Raw genomic sequence first — 17,199 nt, 5'->3', positions numbered from 1 at the left:
TCATCTTCATAAAATGTGAGGGATTATGGTCTTTGACCATGATTGTTCTTGGCAAATTTTTCTACAGAAGTGGTTTGCTATTGCCTTCTTCTGGGCAGTGTCTTTACAAGTTGGGTGTCCCCAACCATTATCAATACTCTTCAGAGGTTGTCTACCTGACGTCAGTGGTCACACAACCAGGACTTGTGATCTGCACCAGCTGCTCATATGACCATCCACCACCTGCTCCCGTGACTTCATGTGACCCTGATTGAGTGGGGTGGTGGGGCTAAACAGGTGCTACACCTTGCTTAAGGGTGATAACCAGGTTAGCAGAAGGAAGAAGCACCTTAAGTTTCCTTTGGTGACACCTGTGTGTCCTCACTGATTTGATTTAATGCAAATGCTGAACTTCATTGTATAGGTATATTTCCATCTGGCAGAACTGATCCTCACTCTCAATAATTTTTCCTTCGGCTTTTTCCACTTCCTTCAAACAAAAAGTGTAGCTATGGCACAATGACCCACTCGCTTGGGTCCCAGCTTTGCCTGCCTTTTTGTCCCTACGTGGAACTATGTTCCAAGCCTAAACTGGTATCACTCCCCATCTTTTTCTATGCTACATCAACGTGCTTCCTGCACCTGTTTAGAGCTTGTCAACTTCATCAACTTTGCCTCCAACTTCCACCCTGCCCTCAAATTTACCTGTGCCACGATGAGGCCACACTCAGGTTGGAGGAGCAACACCTTATATTCCATCTGGGTAACCTCCAATCTGATGGCATGAACATCGATATCTCGAACTTCCGGTAATGCATCCTTCCCCACTCATTCACCATTCCCATTCTCATTTCCCTCTCTCACCTTATCTCCTTACCTGTCCATCACCTCCCTCTGGATTTCTTACCCCTTCCTTTCCTTCCATGGCCTTCTGTCCTCTCCTATCAGATTCCCCCTTCTCCAGCCCTTTATCTCTTTCACCAATCGACTTCCCAGCTCTTTGCTTCACCCCTCCCCTCCTCCCGGTTTCACTACCACCTACTATCTTCTATTTCTTCCTCCCCTCCCTCCACCTTCTTACTCTGATTTCCCATCTTTTTTCTCCAATTCTGCTGAAGGGTCTTGGCCTGAAATGTCAACTGTATTCTTTTCCACAGATGCTGCCTGGCCTGCTGAGTTCCTCAAGCACTTTGTGTGTGTTGCTGAGATTACAAAGTGCTGCATTATGATTTATAGTTTTTGATGGACTCTAGATCAATGTCTCCTTGGGGGGGGGGGGGTTTGCTATTGCTAGCTTGGTGGGGGTGGATGGTGGGGCATCTGCTGATGCAACTGGGGGGAGGGGGAGGAGGGTCAATGCTTCTGTTGCTGCTTGTGCACGGTGGGGGGGGGGGCTTTCCTGTTCTGATGTTTCCATCATTAATTCTTTGGGGTTTCTTGTTTCATGGAAGTCTGTGAAGAGTACAACTTTCAGGTTGTATAATGTATGCATTCTCTGATATTAGATTGAACCACTTGAGATTCAATTATAGGAGGATTAACATAATTTACATCCCTGTGATCAGTATTGAGTTTGGTTTCCTTATTCCAAATCATGATGTCATTCCTAAAACAAATAAATATGAGCTCATTAAATTAATGTAGAACATTTAGATAAGTTAAAGAGAAACATAGGATGACAACATTATTCAGGAGATGGGTGGGTATTAATAGAGGGTGGGTATTAAATTTGAAAATCATGAAGTGATCAAACTGCCAATCACCACAAATGCCAAGAACTAATAAGCAACTGGTACCAAATTACCAGTAATTTCTGTGTGGGAAATTATATGGTTGTTATTTTTAGTTTACTGTGGATACTGGAAAGCTAGAAAATAAACTGATGCCAGCTTGACAAGCAGTGACAGTTATAGTTGGGGAAAAAATTGAAACAGAATGATCATCACGTCTTACTTGTTTAAGGGGAAAGCCAAGTGTAAGCAAGTTGATTTTTTTCTTGTACTGGTATTTAAAACTCACATTCACTTGGGAGGCACACACTCGATTAGAGATTGGTCAGTATGACATTGTGATCATCACTAGTCGTGGCTGAAAGAAGGCCAAAGTTGGGAGTTTAACATCAAAGGGTATACTTTGTATCAAAAGGACAGGTAGGAAGGCATCGGTGGTGGTGTGGCTCTGCTGGTAAGAGATGGAATTACATTTTTAGAAAGGGGTGACACAGGATCAGAGAATGTTAAGTCTTTGTGGATAGTTAAGAAATTGCAAGGGCAAAAAAAAACCATTATGGGAATCATATATAGTCTTCCAAATAGTAGCCAAGATGTGGGGTTGAGATTGAAAAGGGAACTGGAAAAGGCATGTAATAAGGGTAATGACACAATATGCAGGGGATTGGGAAAATCAGGTTGCTGTTGGATCGTAAGAGAAGGAATTTGTTGAATGCCTATGAGATGGCTTTTTAGAGCAGCTTGTGCCCGAGCCTACTCGGGGAAAGGCCATCTTAGATTGGGTGCTGTGTAATAACCCAGATCTTATTAGGGAGCCTAACGTAAAGGAACCCTTGGGAAGCAGTGATCATAACATGTTTGAATTCATACTGCAATTTGAGAGGGAGAAGCATAATTCACATATAAGTATCACAATAGAATGAAGGGAATTACAGAGGCATGAGAGAGGAGCTTGCCCAGGTGGATTGGAGGAGGATGACGGCAGACCAGAGAATGCTGAAGTTTCTGGGAATAGTTCATAAGGCGCAGGATAGATATGTCCCACAGAAAAAGTTTTTCTCAGATAGCAGGGGTAGGCAACCATGGCTGATAAGGGAAGTTAAGGACTACATAAAAGCCAAGTAAAGAGCATATAAGGTAGCAAAAGTGAGTGGGAAATTGGATGATTGGGAAGCTTTTAAAATCCAATAAAAGGCAACTAAAAAGCTATAGGAAGGGAAAAGATGAAATATGAGAGTAAACTAGCCAATAATATAAAGCAGGATACTAAAAGATTTTTCTTCAGTTACATAAAGAGTAAAAGAGAAGTGAGGATTGATATTGGACCACTGGAAAATGATGCTGTTGAGATAGTAATGGGGGAAAAAGAAATGGCAGATGAACTTAAGAGGTACTTTGCATTTGTAATCACTGTGGAAGTACTAGCAGCGTACCAGAGGTCTGTGAGTGTCAGGGAGCAGGAGTGAGTGCCATTGCTATTACAAAGGAGAACAAATGAGGCAAACTCAAAGGTCTTCAGGTGGATAAATCACCTGGACCAGATGGACTACATCCCAGAGTCCTGAGAGTGGTTGCTGAAGAGATAATGGATGTTCAAACAACACACACAAAATGCTGGTGGAACACAGCAGGCCAGGCAGCATCTATACGGAGAAGCACTGAGGACGTTTCGGGCCGAGACCCTTCATCAGGACTAACTGAAAGGACAGATAGTAAGAGATTTGAAAGTAGTGGGGGGAGGGGATAACGGATGTACTAATCATGATCTTTCAAGATTCACTTGATTCTGGCATGGTCCTGGAGGACTGTATTTAAGGCAGAGATTGATAGGTATCTGAGTAGCCAGGGCATCAAAGGTTATGGTGAGAAGGCGGAGGAGTGGGACTAAATGGGGGAATGGATCAGCTCATGATAAAATGGCAGAGCAGACTCGATGGGCCAAATGACTGACTTCTGCTTCTTTGTCTTATGATTTTATGGTCTTATGGACCGGAAGATTACAAATGTGACTCCACTCTTTAAGAAGGGAGGAAAGCAAAAGAAAGGAAATTATAAGCCAGTTAGCCTAACCTCAGTTGTAGGAAAAATGTTGGAGTCTATTCTTAAGGATGAGGTTTTGGGGTACTTGGAGACTAATAATAAAATAAGTCAAAGTCAGCATTGTTTCTGTAAAGGGAAACTTGTCTGACAAATCTGTTAGAGTTCTTCGAGGAAGCGACAAGCAGGGAGGACAAAGGAGAGGCAGTGGTGTCATTTACTTGGATTTTCAGAAGGAATTTGATAAGGTGCCACACATGAGGCTGCTTAACAAGATAAAATCCTATGACATTACAGGAAAGATACAGACATGGATAGAAGAATGGCTGACAGGCAGGAGATAGGGAATGGGAATAAAAGGGGCCTTTTCTGGTGCTGTCGGTGACTAGTGGTTTCCCTCAGGGGTCAGTATTGGGACTGCTGCTTTTCACATTGTTTGTCAATGATTTAGACTGGAATTGATGGCTTTGTGGCAAAGTTTACAGATGATCTGAAGATAGGTGGAGGGGTAGGTAGTGTTGAGGAAGCACTGTGATTGTAGCAGGACTTAGATAATTAGGAAGAATGGGCAAAAAGAAGAGTCATACAAGTATTGGGAAGTATATGATAGTGCATTTTGGTAAAAGGAACAATAGTGCAGACTATAATATAAATGGGGAGAAGGTTCAAACATCAGAGGTGCAGAGGGGCTTGGGAGATTTTGTGCAAGACTACCAGAAGGTTAATTTACCGGTTGAGTCTGTGGTAAAGAAGGCAAATGCAATGTTGGAGTTTATTTTAAGGGGAATAGAATACATAAGCAATGAGATAATGCTAAGCATTTATAAGACACCAGTCAGGCTGCACTTAGAGTATTGTCAACAGTTTTGGGCCCCATATCTCAGAAAGGATGTGTTGTCATTGGAGAGAGTAAGTTTACGAAGATGATTCTGGGAATGGAGGGGTTAACATATGAGGAGTGTTTGGCAGTTTTGGGCCTCTACTCACAGGAATTCAGAAGAATGTGGAGGAGGGAGCTAATTGAAACCTACTGAATGTTGAAAGGACTATATAGGGTGGATGTGGAAAGGATGTTTCCTATGGTGGGTGTATCCAGAACTAGAGGATACAATCTCAAAATTGTGGGGTGACCCTATAGAACAGAGGTAAGGAGGAATTTTTTTTAGCCAGAGAGTAGTAAATCTGTGGAATGCTCTGCCACAGACTGCGGTGGAGGTCAAGTTAGTGCGTATATTTAAGGTGGAAGTTGATCGTTTCCTGATTGGTCAGGGCATCAAAGGATATGCTGAGAAGGCAGGTGTATGGGTTGAGTGCGATCTGGAATCAGCCATGATGGAATGGTGGAGCAGACTCAATGGGCTGAATGGCCTAATTCTGCTCCTATGTCTTATAGTCAACAATTCAAGAACTGCTTCTTCCCCTCTGCAATCAGATTTCTCAATGGATATTGAACCAACATTCGATTCCCATTCTCATTCCGATGTGTTGATGTATGGGCTCCTCCTGTGTCAACTTGAGGCTGACCTTGGGCTGGTGGAGCAACATCTTTTATTCTGTCTGGGTACCCTCCAACCTGATGGTATGGGTATCGATTTCTCCTTCTGGTGAATAAATTCCATCTCCCCCTTCCCCTATTCCCTACCCTGACCTTTCACTTCTTCTCACCTCTCTGTCACTTTCCTTTGGGCCCCTCCTCTTTCCCTTTCACCTATGGTCCACTCTCCTCTCCTCTCCTTTCAGATTCTTTTTTCTCCAGCCCTTTACCTTTCCTACCTTCTTGGCTTCACATATCACCTTCCAGCAGATCTCTTTCCCCTCCCCTCACATTTTTATTCAGGAATCTTCTCCCTTCCTCCTCACTCCAGAAGAAGGGTCTCAGCCCAAAATGTTGACTTTCTACTCCTTTCCATAGATGCTGCTCGACCTGCTGAGTTCCTCCAGCATTTTGCGTGTTTTGCTTTGAACCCATGAACACTACCTCACTTCTCCTTTTACACTACTTGTTTAATTTAACTTTATATATGTATACTTCTAACTGTAATTTGTAGCTTTTATTATTGTATTTGTATTGTATTTATTGTATTGTATTTATTATTTATTATTATTTGTATTTATTATAGTATTGTATTGTATTGCTGCTGCATAACAACAAATTTCATGACATATGCCAGTGATATTAAACCTGTTTCTAATTTATTTTTCTAGTCTACTCCACTAATAAAGAGCTTCAGTTGAGAGACATAGTGAAAACAATAATCTGGCAGCTCATTAAAATGAACACAAATGCAAATAGATGAGAAACCGTTCTGATTTGCTTTTACCTGCCTTGTTGTTTTGCACAAAGCCAAAATTAATCTCATCCGTTCAGTGATGTAATTAGCTGCATTTGTAACAATAGTAACTTTCCCTTAAAATGCCTGGCATTTACACCATTAAGAGGAAGAAGAAATGAAAGCCTTTGTTAGCTATTCTACATTAATTGGTTTGGTGCTTCAGTCAACGTTGCACTCATGCAACTATGGTGATGGTTGCAATGAAATTTGGGACAGTAAGCTAGAGGGACTCTGAAATAGAGACAAGAATTGATCATTTGAATCTTTCTAGTTTTCTCTGCCATCTGATAATTTCATATACCTGATTTGCATCTCATCTATTTGCTTCAGTATCCATTCATCCCGTAAAAGTCGCTACAATTCCTAGTCAAAGGTGAGAGGGAGTAAGTTCAAAGGAAATGTGCGGGGCACGTTTACTTACACAAAGTGGTGGGCGCCGGAAATGCGCTGACTGGGTTATTGGCAGAAGTGGACGCAAAAAGGGGTGTTTAAGAGGCTTTTGCATCGGCATGTGAATTGCAGGTAACGGAAGCTTGTGTAAACAGAAAGGATTAGTCCATAGATGCTGCCTGACCTGCTGAGTTCCTCAAACATTCTGTGTGTTAGATTAGTTGGACATCTGATCACTGGTGTGTGCTAAAGGGTCTGTCCTGTGCTATGTTCCGTGTTCTAAAGTTGTATTCTAATGTTGCAGAGTTAACAAAAGTCAAATAAAAACAGAAAATGCTGAACAAATTCAGCAGGTCAGGCAGATCTGTGGAAAGAGACACAGTTAATGTTTCTGGTCCTGGAACCAATATCAGTACAAAGGTCAGATATTTAATAAGATCATAAAATATAGGTGCAGAATTAGACCATTTGGCCCATCAAGAGAGCTCTGCCATTTCATCATGGCTGATCCAGTTCCCTCACAGCCCCAGTCCCCTACCTTCTCCCTGTATCACTTCATGCCCTGACTAATCAAGAATCTGTCAACCTCTGCCTTAAATATACCCAATGACTTGGCCTCTACAGCTGCCTGTGGCAGTGAATTCCGCAGATTCACCACTCTCTGGCTAAAGCAATTCCTCCTATTCTCCATTCTAAATGGACATCCCTCTGTTCTGACGCTGTGTCCTCTGGTCTTGGACTCTCGCACCACTGGAAACATTGTCTCCACATCCACCCTATCAGGGCAGTCCAACATTTGATAGGTTTCAATGAGGTCACCACTGCTTCTTTGGAATTTCAGTGAGTACAGTTCCAAAGCCATTGAACATTCCTCATATGATAAGCTTTTCAATCTGGAATCATCTTTGTGAACATCCTCTGAAAACTCTCCAAGGTCAGCACATCCTTTCTTAGATAGAGGGCCCTCATATCTTTTCACAACTTTTTAGGGTCCAATTTGACCCAAATCCCCTTTCTGCCTTGTTTGGTATTATTGCAAATGAAGATAAAACTTTAAATACTCATAACCTACAGGTTTTAGTTTTTACCTCTCTTTTAGCAAGAAGAGCAATCTTGCTTAAATGGAAGGAGTCTACCCGTCCTACACATCTTCAATGGCTACCTGATATTATGTCGTATTTAAATTTAGAAAAGATCCGCTGCTCAGTCTTAAATTCGAAACAATCTTTTTATGATATTTGGGAACCTTTCCTAAATTACTTTTCCAATTTATAGTTTAACAGTGCACAGACTTTTATGTATATTTTTATCTTCTCTTCTTAAGTGAATATGTTTTTTTTCTAATTATCCATTGTCATCCATCAGCTTTTTTCTTTGGTAGTTGGTAGGGGGTTGACTTTTTTTTATATAAAAAAAATTCTTTTATGATGTATGACCTGTCTTTAAATTTTTGATTACACAGTGGTATACATTTATGTGTTATGCTATAACATTTTGATCAATTTTATTACAATATATGAATGTACACAAGTTATGTTGAGATGTATCTATATGTTGCACTCTGTAAATCTTTTTTTTCTTCTGAATAAAAATATTGTAAAAAGAAAGAAAGATAAAGGGCCCAAAACTGATCATGATAGTCCAAGTGATGCTAGTGCCTTATAAAGCCTCAGCTTTATATCCTTGCTTTTATATTCTCGTCGTCTTGATATGAATGCTGACATCCCATTTGCCTTCCTCACCACTCACTGCAAATGAACCTTTAGCTCCTCAGATTTTTGAATTTTCATTTCATTTAGAAAGTAGTCTATGCTTTTAACAATGATTTTAAAATCAGATAAGGGGCTGTCATGGGATGGTGGTATTACAAAGGCTAGATGCTGTAGGATGAAGATGACAATGCATCTTGCAACAAGAAAGTAGGTAACAAGGAGCTGTAAATATTTTGAACATTAGTAGTATCTTCTAGATTATCACTAAAGCAGGTTATGGTGGAAGAAATAATATATACATAAGCTCCAGGCAATCTTGTTTATTAAATTTGCTCTGCTCAAATATGCACTTTGGAATTTATGTCTAGCTAAGTAAAATTTGATTTGTATTTCTTAACAATTTTGACAGATAAAATTGATATATTTTTAGCCATTTATTTCAATTTGCATTTTCAGCATGGTAGTAATTTAGGAATGTGAAATAAACAATTTATCAATGATAATATACAAAGGAAATCTGAATAAATCATACCAAACTTAATTCATTGTCTTCATGTGGAAATAATATTGCATTCATCATCATCAGTACGTGGCATGTTGCATGACATGGGTGATCATGCTCTCTCCATGACCATCATTGTTCTTGACAAATTTTTCTACAAAAGTGGTTTGCCATTGCCTTCTTCTGACAGTGTCATTACAAGATAGGTGATCCCAGCCATTATCAGTACTCTTCAGAGACTGTCTACTTGGCGTCAGTGGTTGCATAACCAACACTTGTGATATGTACCAGCGGCTCATACCACCTGCTCCCATGGCTTCATGTGACCCGGATTGGGGTTGGAGGGGGGGGGGCTAATCATGTGCTACACCTTGCCCAAGGGTGACCTGCAGGCTAGTGGAGGGAAAGATTGCCTTACACCTCCAGGTATCTCCGCCCTGCCACCTGGAAATATTGCAGTAGAAAATGTAAAGAAGTCAAAAATCAAAGAAGTAGTTGCTGGATTGTAAGATAATGAGCTCTGATTGTTAATGATGGAAAGAAATATTTTTGACCTTTCTGAAGTGAATTCAACATATATTGAGGTTTACCCATCTGAAATATCTAACTCTGCCAGTCAAACCACATGGCACATTTTGTTATACCTTTTTACCATCTGAGACTAATGCAATTTGACTGTTTATAGATGTTATTTTGTTGAAGAAAACTACTGCTGTAAGAATTCAATCAGCTATGAAACTGTCAGATAACTCCACAAAACCACTTTTCTTCATAAGGTTTTTATTAGTTTCTGCTCCTTTAATTTCCATCATCAACACTGGTAGAATCCACAGGAGGTGCTTCCCCAAGAAGACAACATCCAACATCAAAGATCTCCATTGTCTAGGCGATGCCATCTTCTTGTAGTTACCACTGGGCAGGCGGTACAGGTCTGAGGTCCCACATCATTAGGTTCGAGACAGCTACATCTCTTCTACCATTTTGTCTTTCTTGAGCTAACTGGCAATATACTAGTCACTACAGTTTAGCAATGTGATGACCACTTTGATAACTTTTGCGTTGTCTGTGTAATATTTTATAAACATTGTGCATACTTCATTTATGTTTTTCTTGTGTATACTGCTTAAATAATGCTACTTGCCTGTGTAGCCCCCGGTAAGCCTCTGGCTTGCTCAGCTCGCTTCCGTCTAGGGGCAGCAGCCTTTGGCCCCGCCAAACTGGGTAATCAGCTTGTGCAGACGCTGTGTGATGTACCCCACCATGCCACATAATAGACAGTACACCATATGCGACTAAATGATTACACTTTATAGATCTTGCTGGGACTATGTACTTAATAGAGATACAATATAAAAGGAAAAGTAAAAGACGCCAAACTCATCAAAGTTCAACCACTTCGTGCACAACCGTTGGAGCTTAGTTAACGAAGCCTTCTTGCCACCATTCGATCCCCTCCGACCTCCTCGACCCACTGCCTGGGACCAACAACGGTGGTCGACCAGCCGCTCCACACGAGTCTGTCCTCGTCTCCTCTCCTCGCCGAAGACCCTGGGCCTCAGACCCCTGCCCGGGGTCTGTTCCGTCGTCCAGCCTACAGCATCGTGCCTTCTCCCCAAAAGTACGCACAACACTAGCTTACAGACCCACAAGAAAGAATAACATCTATCCCAATTGGTTAACAAATGAATACAGTTCTCGTTAACAGTAATTATAACCCAAACAAGCTGCCAGAGAAAGCTGTCTCTCTGCAGTTAACATAACAAAGAAGCATTTTTACTTTTAACATAAGAAGCCTTTTTATTAGCCTTAGCAGTAACATATAAAAAAGAAACCCCTTACACCTGTAATGCTGCTCTAAGTAAATTTTTCATTGCAACTATGCATATGTGCACAGGACAATAAATGCGACTTTAGTTTTCCATTGAGTAGTGGAAATGTTTCTTTACTTTTCAGTTACATGAATTAGATTAATCATGAATGCCCTCAGTAAATGAAAATATAAACAATATAGATGCTGGAAATCTGAGTTCAAACCAGAAAACAATGAAAACGAGGGTCAGGCAGCGTCTGTGGGCAGAGAAACAATCAAAGTTTCAAATCCAAGAACCTTCTTCCGAACCCAGATGGAAGGTGCTAAATGTGAACCGTGAACTCTTTCTTTTTCCATTAGAGGTTTCAGTGCAGCTGTAAGGAGAACAGATGTCTTTTTCTTATCCTTCTCATGGCTTGTGTGTGTCCTAGAATGTAATAAATAATATTAACAATTTTCCAGGTACATCCTTTCCATTGTAAAAGAGTACAGTAATTAAAAATAATCAAATACATAAGATTCAAAGTACATTTATTATCGAAGTATGTATACAACTCTGAGATTTGTCCTTCTACAGACAGCCACAAAACAAAGGACTTGTTCAAGAAAGCATCGAACACCCAGCGCATGAAAAAGAAAGAAGAAATAGTGCAATTGGTTAAGAGCGGGCGAACAACACATAAAATATCCAAAAGCAATCCAAGAGTCCAGTATTTGGTTTAGTTCAACTCAGCGCAACTCCGCTAGCCAATGCAGGCTGTGTGGCCATTCTTTGCCGGAGCACCCTAGCCCACATCGATCGCCTGGAATTAAACCACTCAAAAACAGCAAATAAAAAAGAGTAACCAGAATCCAGGGATACATGCACATGAACCTCAAAATCACACAAAATTAGTCCACAGCATCTCTAATCAATCCTGCCAAGACTCCGGCACTTTCCTCCTACAGCAGCTAGCGAGAGAGAGAGAGAGAGAGAGAGGAGAAATCCAATCAAACATAGGCAGAGGGCACCGAACGCACGCCCATCCTCTGCTTTCATCCTCGCTGACTTCAATTTTGCTTGAAGCCTCGGTCTGACACCCCACCTCCAGGCCTCCAGGCCTCATACTCTGCTCCAAATATCACCAAACTCCCGCAATGCATCAGATTGCTTGATCAGCCCCAAAATACACCGTTAAAATATACATCACAAATTCCAATCGCACACAGCTTAGTTTTGTGCACAAAGCCAGAACTTCATGCATCTGTGACTTGTGATCTTAATCACTTCACAGGAAAGGGAATGTCTTTGAAGTGCAGTCTTCATATAATTCAGAACAACAGCATCTGATTTTCAAGTTGGCATGAGTGGATAATGACCAGATAGTCTCTCCTTTCCAACATGATGTTAACTGAGCATAAATATTAGTTAGGAGACTGGGGATAACTCCCTCTTATTCTTTAAGGATGATCATAAGAAGTAGATAGGCCAACAGCAGATACTTCCTTCTTTTTCATAGATAATCCCTTAGGATCAAACCCTATCTTCTTCCACTCTGATTTGTACATTCTATGTTGTCAACGTGGGACCAGTAGACTCTTTCAGAGGTGGAGCAATATGTTCCTGAACAGAAGGACACTTTAGAAAGAAATCTTCCTTCCACCACTAATTCAGAGTTGCTCTAAACTTCTGATGTGTGGACTTGGGTGTTTTCAATGGCTTCCGGAATGCCTTTTTCCCACTTGGTAATGGGGTCTGTGGGATGTGGCATTTCCTCACAGAAGGCTAAAAGAAAGTATGAAGTTTGCTCTAGCAGACAAGGTGAAGGTGAATCCTAAGGGACTCTACAGATATGCTAAGAGCAAAAGGATTGCAAGGGATAAAATTGGTCCTGAGGAAGACCAGAATGGTAATCCATGTGTGGAGCCAAAACCGATGGGGGAGATCATAAGTGCATTCTTTCCATCTGTATTTAATTGGTAGATGGACACGGAGTCTATAGAAATAAGGCAAAGCGGCATCGACTTCATGGACCCTGTGCAGATTACAGAGGAGGAGGTGTTTGCTACCCTGAGGCAAATCAGGGTGGATAAATCCTCAGGACCTGACAAGGGGATCCCTCGGACCCTATGGGAGTTAAGTGCAGAAGTTACCGGGTCCTTAGCAGAGATCCTTGGTGACAGGAGAGGTACCAGAGGATTGGAGGATAGCCAATGTTGTTCCGCCGTTTAAAAATATCTGAACATAATCTAGGAAATTATAGGCCTCTACCAAAGGAGGTGAAAGGTGCTCCTTCCCTCCGCTAGCCTGCAGGTCACGTTCGGGCAAGGAGTAACACCTGCTTTAGGTCGTTGGGAGTAGTTAGTTTAAGTAGTTTTGGAATGGACTAGATGGGCCGAAGGACCTGTTTCTGTGTTGTACTGCTATGGAGGCTAGTGTCCATAGACTAGCTGACTAATTTGGCAGCTCTCTGTCTCTGCAGCTTATTTCAATCCTGTGCAGTAGAACCTCCTCCTCCCCTCCGACACCAATACCAGACGTTGATGCAGCCAGTTGGAAAGCTCTCCACAGTTCATCTGTAGAAATTTGTGAGTGAAATTTGCAGACTGATAGTATAAAAGTATAAGGCATTTCAAATGCTAGAATTCTAAATTAATATGACACCTATTTGTCTTTTAGTTTGTTTTTGTGAAAAGCTTTATCCATCTTCAGTCTCATGAAAATACCAAATGTGACAAGTTTGCTATAAGTACCTTGCCATTTGGAGTGTAGTTTTCTGTTAAACATTAAATTCACTGTCAAAAACGATTTCCTGCGTTCACCTAGATTTTGGTGCCATCACCAAGGTTCTCTGATTGGCTGAAGGTCGCACCAGGAAGTGACAGACTCTTCAATCGTGGGACTGAGTTTAGGAGCCAAGAGGTAATGTTGCAGCTATATAGAAACCTGTTCAGACCCCACTTGGTGTACTGTGCTCAGTTCTGTTCGCTTCACTACAGGAAGGATGTGGAAGCCATAGAAAGGGTGCAGAGGAGATTTACAAGGATGTTGCCTGAATTAGGGAGCATGCCTTGTGAGAATAGGTTGAGTGAACTCGGCCAATTTTCCTTGGAGCGAGGAGGATGAGAGGTGACCTGATAGAGGTGCATAAGATGATGAGAGGCATTAATTGTGTGGATAGTCAGAGGCTTTCTCCCAGGGCTGAAACGGCTAGCACAAAAGAGCACAGTTTTAAGATGCTTGGAAGTAGGTACAGAGGAAATGTCAGGGGCACGTTTTTTATGCAGAGAGTGGTGAGTGCGTGGAATGGGCTGCCGGCGATGGTGGTGGAGGTGGATACGATAGGGTCTTTTAAGGAACTCCTGGACAGGTACCTGGAGCTCAGAAAAATAGAGGGCTATGTGTAACCCTAGGTAATTTCTAAGGTAAGGACATGTTCGGCAGAGCTTTGTGGGCCGAAGGGCCTGTATTGTGCTGTAGGATTTCTATGTTTCTGTGTTAAATATACATAAAGACTTGGCCTCCACAGCTGCTTGTGGCAAATAATTCCACAGATCCACCACTCTCTGGCTAAAGAAATTCCTCCTCATCTCCGCTATATTCTGAAACTCCACGATCTCTTCAGCCACCTCTTTTCAGAACCCTGGGATGACACCACCCAATCCAGAATGGGTCCTTTAAGAGCCTAGGGAAATTTTAGGCAGTTTCTAGTGCAGGTTACATGGTCAGCACATCATTGTGGGCAGAAGGGCCTGTAATGTGCTGTAGATTTCTATGTTCTATGTTCAATCCAGAATAGCTGATCCCTTTGTTGGAACAACCATGAGCTGCCCTAAAAAGGCATCTCATAGACACTCTAGAAATTCCCTGTCCTAGAATCTAGCACCAACCTGATTTTCCCAATCTGTCTTCATATTGAACTCATGACTATTACAATATTGCCCTTTTGGCTTGCATTTTCTATCTCCACATCCTTACTACTGCTTATGGGTCTCTATACAACTCCCATCAGGGTCATTTTACCCTTAGCTCTATCCACAAAGTTTCAACATCTTCTGACCCCATGTCACTTCTTACCAACTTCTGCCTCGACAACCTGGTTCCCATCCCCCTGCAACTCTAGTTTACATCCCATATCAACACATGAGAAACTGGAGAAATGATTTTAAAGTGTGATGATGATGACAATGAAGCTGAGTACTGCTAATATAATGGAGTACATTCCACATCTTCATTCATTCATTATGTACTGTGTTGTATGATGTGAGTGATCATGGTCTTCCATGACCATGATTGTTCTTGGCAATTTTTTCAACAGAAATGGTTTGCCATTCTTTTCTTCTGGGCAGTGTCTTTACAAGGTGGGTGACCTCAGCCATTATCAATGCTCTTCATCTACCTGGCAACAGTGGCCGCATAACCAGGAATTGTGCTATGATTAAGCAACCATTCACCCTAGATTCATGTGACCCTGATCGGGGGATCAGTGGTGGGGGAGGGGGGGGGAAGCTAAGTAGGTGCTACACCTTGCCCAAGGGTGGCCTGCAGGCTAGCAGAAGGAAGGAGCACCTTACATCCCCTTTAGTAGAGATTTATCTCCACCCTGCCACCTAATTCCACAAGTATTGACAATATAAATCATCACATTGCACATTCTCCAACTTTGAATTAAAGTTGCCATTTAACCACTCATTCAGCTTTCGTGTAATTTGGCATGGTTCCCCACATCATTATCATCTGCACAATTTAAAATCATGTCTCGGACTTCTCAGTCCAAATGATGTGTTGATATGACAGTCAACAAGAATCGTACCTCGATCTCTGAAACATACCATTTTAACAGAAAGAGAATGACAGCTTGGTGGTTAAGTTTCTGCAGCAGTAGCCAGAAGTCTGGCCAACTGATACGGAGAAGTAAATGCTTTACTTTTGCCATTGCCATTGTGAAGTAATGGCAATTAATAATTTATGACCAGCTCATCTGCAGACAGTCACGACATAATTTTGTAAAACTGAATTCTTCAATCATTAACTGAGAGTAACTCACAGTAAACCACCAAGTCAATTATCCTTAAGAACTCTATTTAATTGAGAACCTCCTTTTTCTGTTCATTCTCAGCACTCCGAGCTGGCCAGAATAACATGGTGATAAGCCTTCTCCCTGAACATTGAGGAGAAGGTGCTTCCACAATGCTGTCAACTCGGATGCTCCAGAAATTTGATCCAGTATCAGTGAAAATGTAAAATCAATAAAATGTAAAGCAGTTAAATTATAAGTAGATTCCTAGGATATGAAGTGTAACAGAAATGATGTGTAATTGCATTACCGGAACACATGAAGAATTCCCAGGAGCATGTAACTCATTTTTAATTGACAACTTTTTAACAACTTACTCAAACTATTGTGTTTTCTTTTTCAATACATTTTAAAAATTGTTCATTTTAAAACTTCTGTTTCTGTTTAGTTTTCCATCTGGAGAACATGCAAGCTTCCAAGAATGTTATTCAAGTGATTTGATCTACTCTGTATTCATTGCTACATTTCATGTCATCTCATGCACGCCAAAAGCCTTCTTTCTTTCACAGTTCATCTTGTATGACTCACAGAAGCATACATTCATCCCATTGAGCTTGTGCTATCTCTTTAAAAGGATGTCTTCATTCCAAACCTCATAACTATACTGACACAGTCACTGTCCTACTGTGTTGTCTCACGTCCTGTTGCTACCTAGAAGGGTTCCTCATGCCAAGAGTCACGTTGTCACTTTATCATTTCCTGTCAGTCATCCAGGTACTCCTGTATTTAGCACAATTTTTATGTATTGAATTACAGCATGGAATAGGCCTTACTGGAGACACACTGTTCAGCAACCTCTGATTTAACCCTAGCCTAACCAAGGGACAATTTATAATGACTGATTCACCTATCAAACGGTATACCTTTGGACTGTGGCAGTTAGAGGAAACCCACATGGTCATGGGGAGAGCGTATGAACTCCTTACTGGCAGTGGGGGGTTTAAGCTGTAAAGTGTACTGTAAAGTGTTGTGCTAACTGCTACACCACCATGCGGACCTTTATGTACAAACAATCTGTCTATGTACATAAGCTAATCTTATATATGCATGGCCACACGCACACAATTAGTTGTAATCAATGTTTTATAGAATTGGTTTATATCTATATTCATTGTGGTTTTTGCTGTGTTCTTTTTGCTTATTATGTTTGTTTAATGCTGTTTTGGATCCAGAGTAACAATCATTCTGTTCATAGACAGAAGAGGCACTGAAGATGCTGAAAGTCTCGAGCGATACACACAATGAGATAGAGGAGCTCAGCAGGGCAGGCAGCATTCATGGATGGAAGTAAACAGTCGACGTTTCGGGCTGAGGTCCTTCATCAGGCCAATCATTTTGCTCTCCTTTATACTTGCATACTGAAGAATGATAATTGAATCTCAAATCTTGATGTTTATTTAGACCTACATCTTCTTATCATGTAGTGCAGAAACAGGATCTTTGATCATCACACCCACACCAACTGTTTCTCCAATTTATACTGATCCAATCTACCTACACCAGGTCCACAGTCTTCCATGGTGATTCAAATACGCATCTGGATGCTTCTTTCATGTTGTAAGAGTAAAGATGTATTGTTCCAGTTCTCTGAAAGTTCCTACTGAATCTGTAGCCACTTCCATTTAAGAGGATAAATTATATATGACAGA

The 17,199-nt window shown here is 41.2% G+C and overlaps 1 long non-coding RNA gene across 1 annotated transcript in view; it reads left to right on the top strand.

Moving 5' to 3' along the window:
• LOC132397845 (uncharacterized) overlaps window positions 1-16,858 on the top strand; it is a 30,589-nt gene extending 13,731 nt beyond the window's left edge. Inside the window, exon 3 of the long non-coding RNA XR_009513469.1 lies at window positions 16,746-16,858. This is a non-coding gene — a long non-coding RNA (uncharacterized LOC132397845). The remainder of the gene's footprint in view (window positions 1-16,745) is intronic.
• Window positions 16,859-17,199: the final 341 nt, after the last annotated feature.

This window comes from Hypanus sabinus, chromosome 8, assembly GCF_030144855.1.
Source record: "Hypanus sabinus isolate sHypSab1 chromosome 8, sHypSab1.hap1, whole genome shotgun sequence".
Taxonomy (NCBI): Eukaryota; Metazoa; Chordata; class Chondrichthyes; order Myliobatiformes; family Dasyatidae; genus Hypanus; species Hypanus sabinus.
This window is presented reverse-complemented; position numbering and strand designations above follow the sequence as displayed.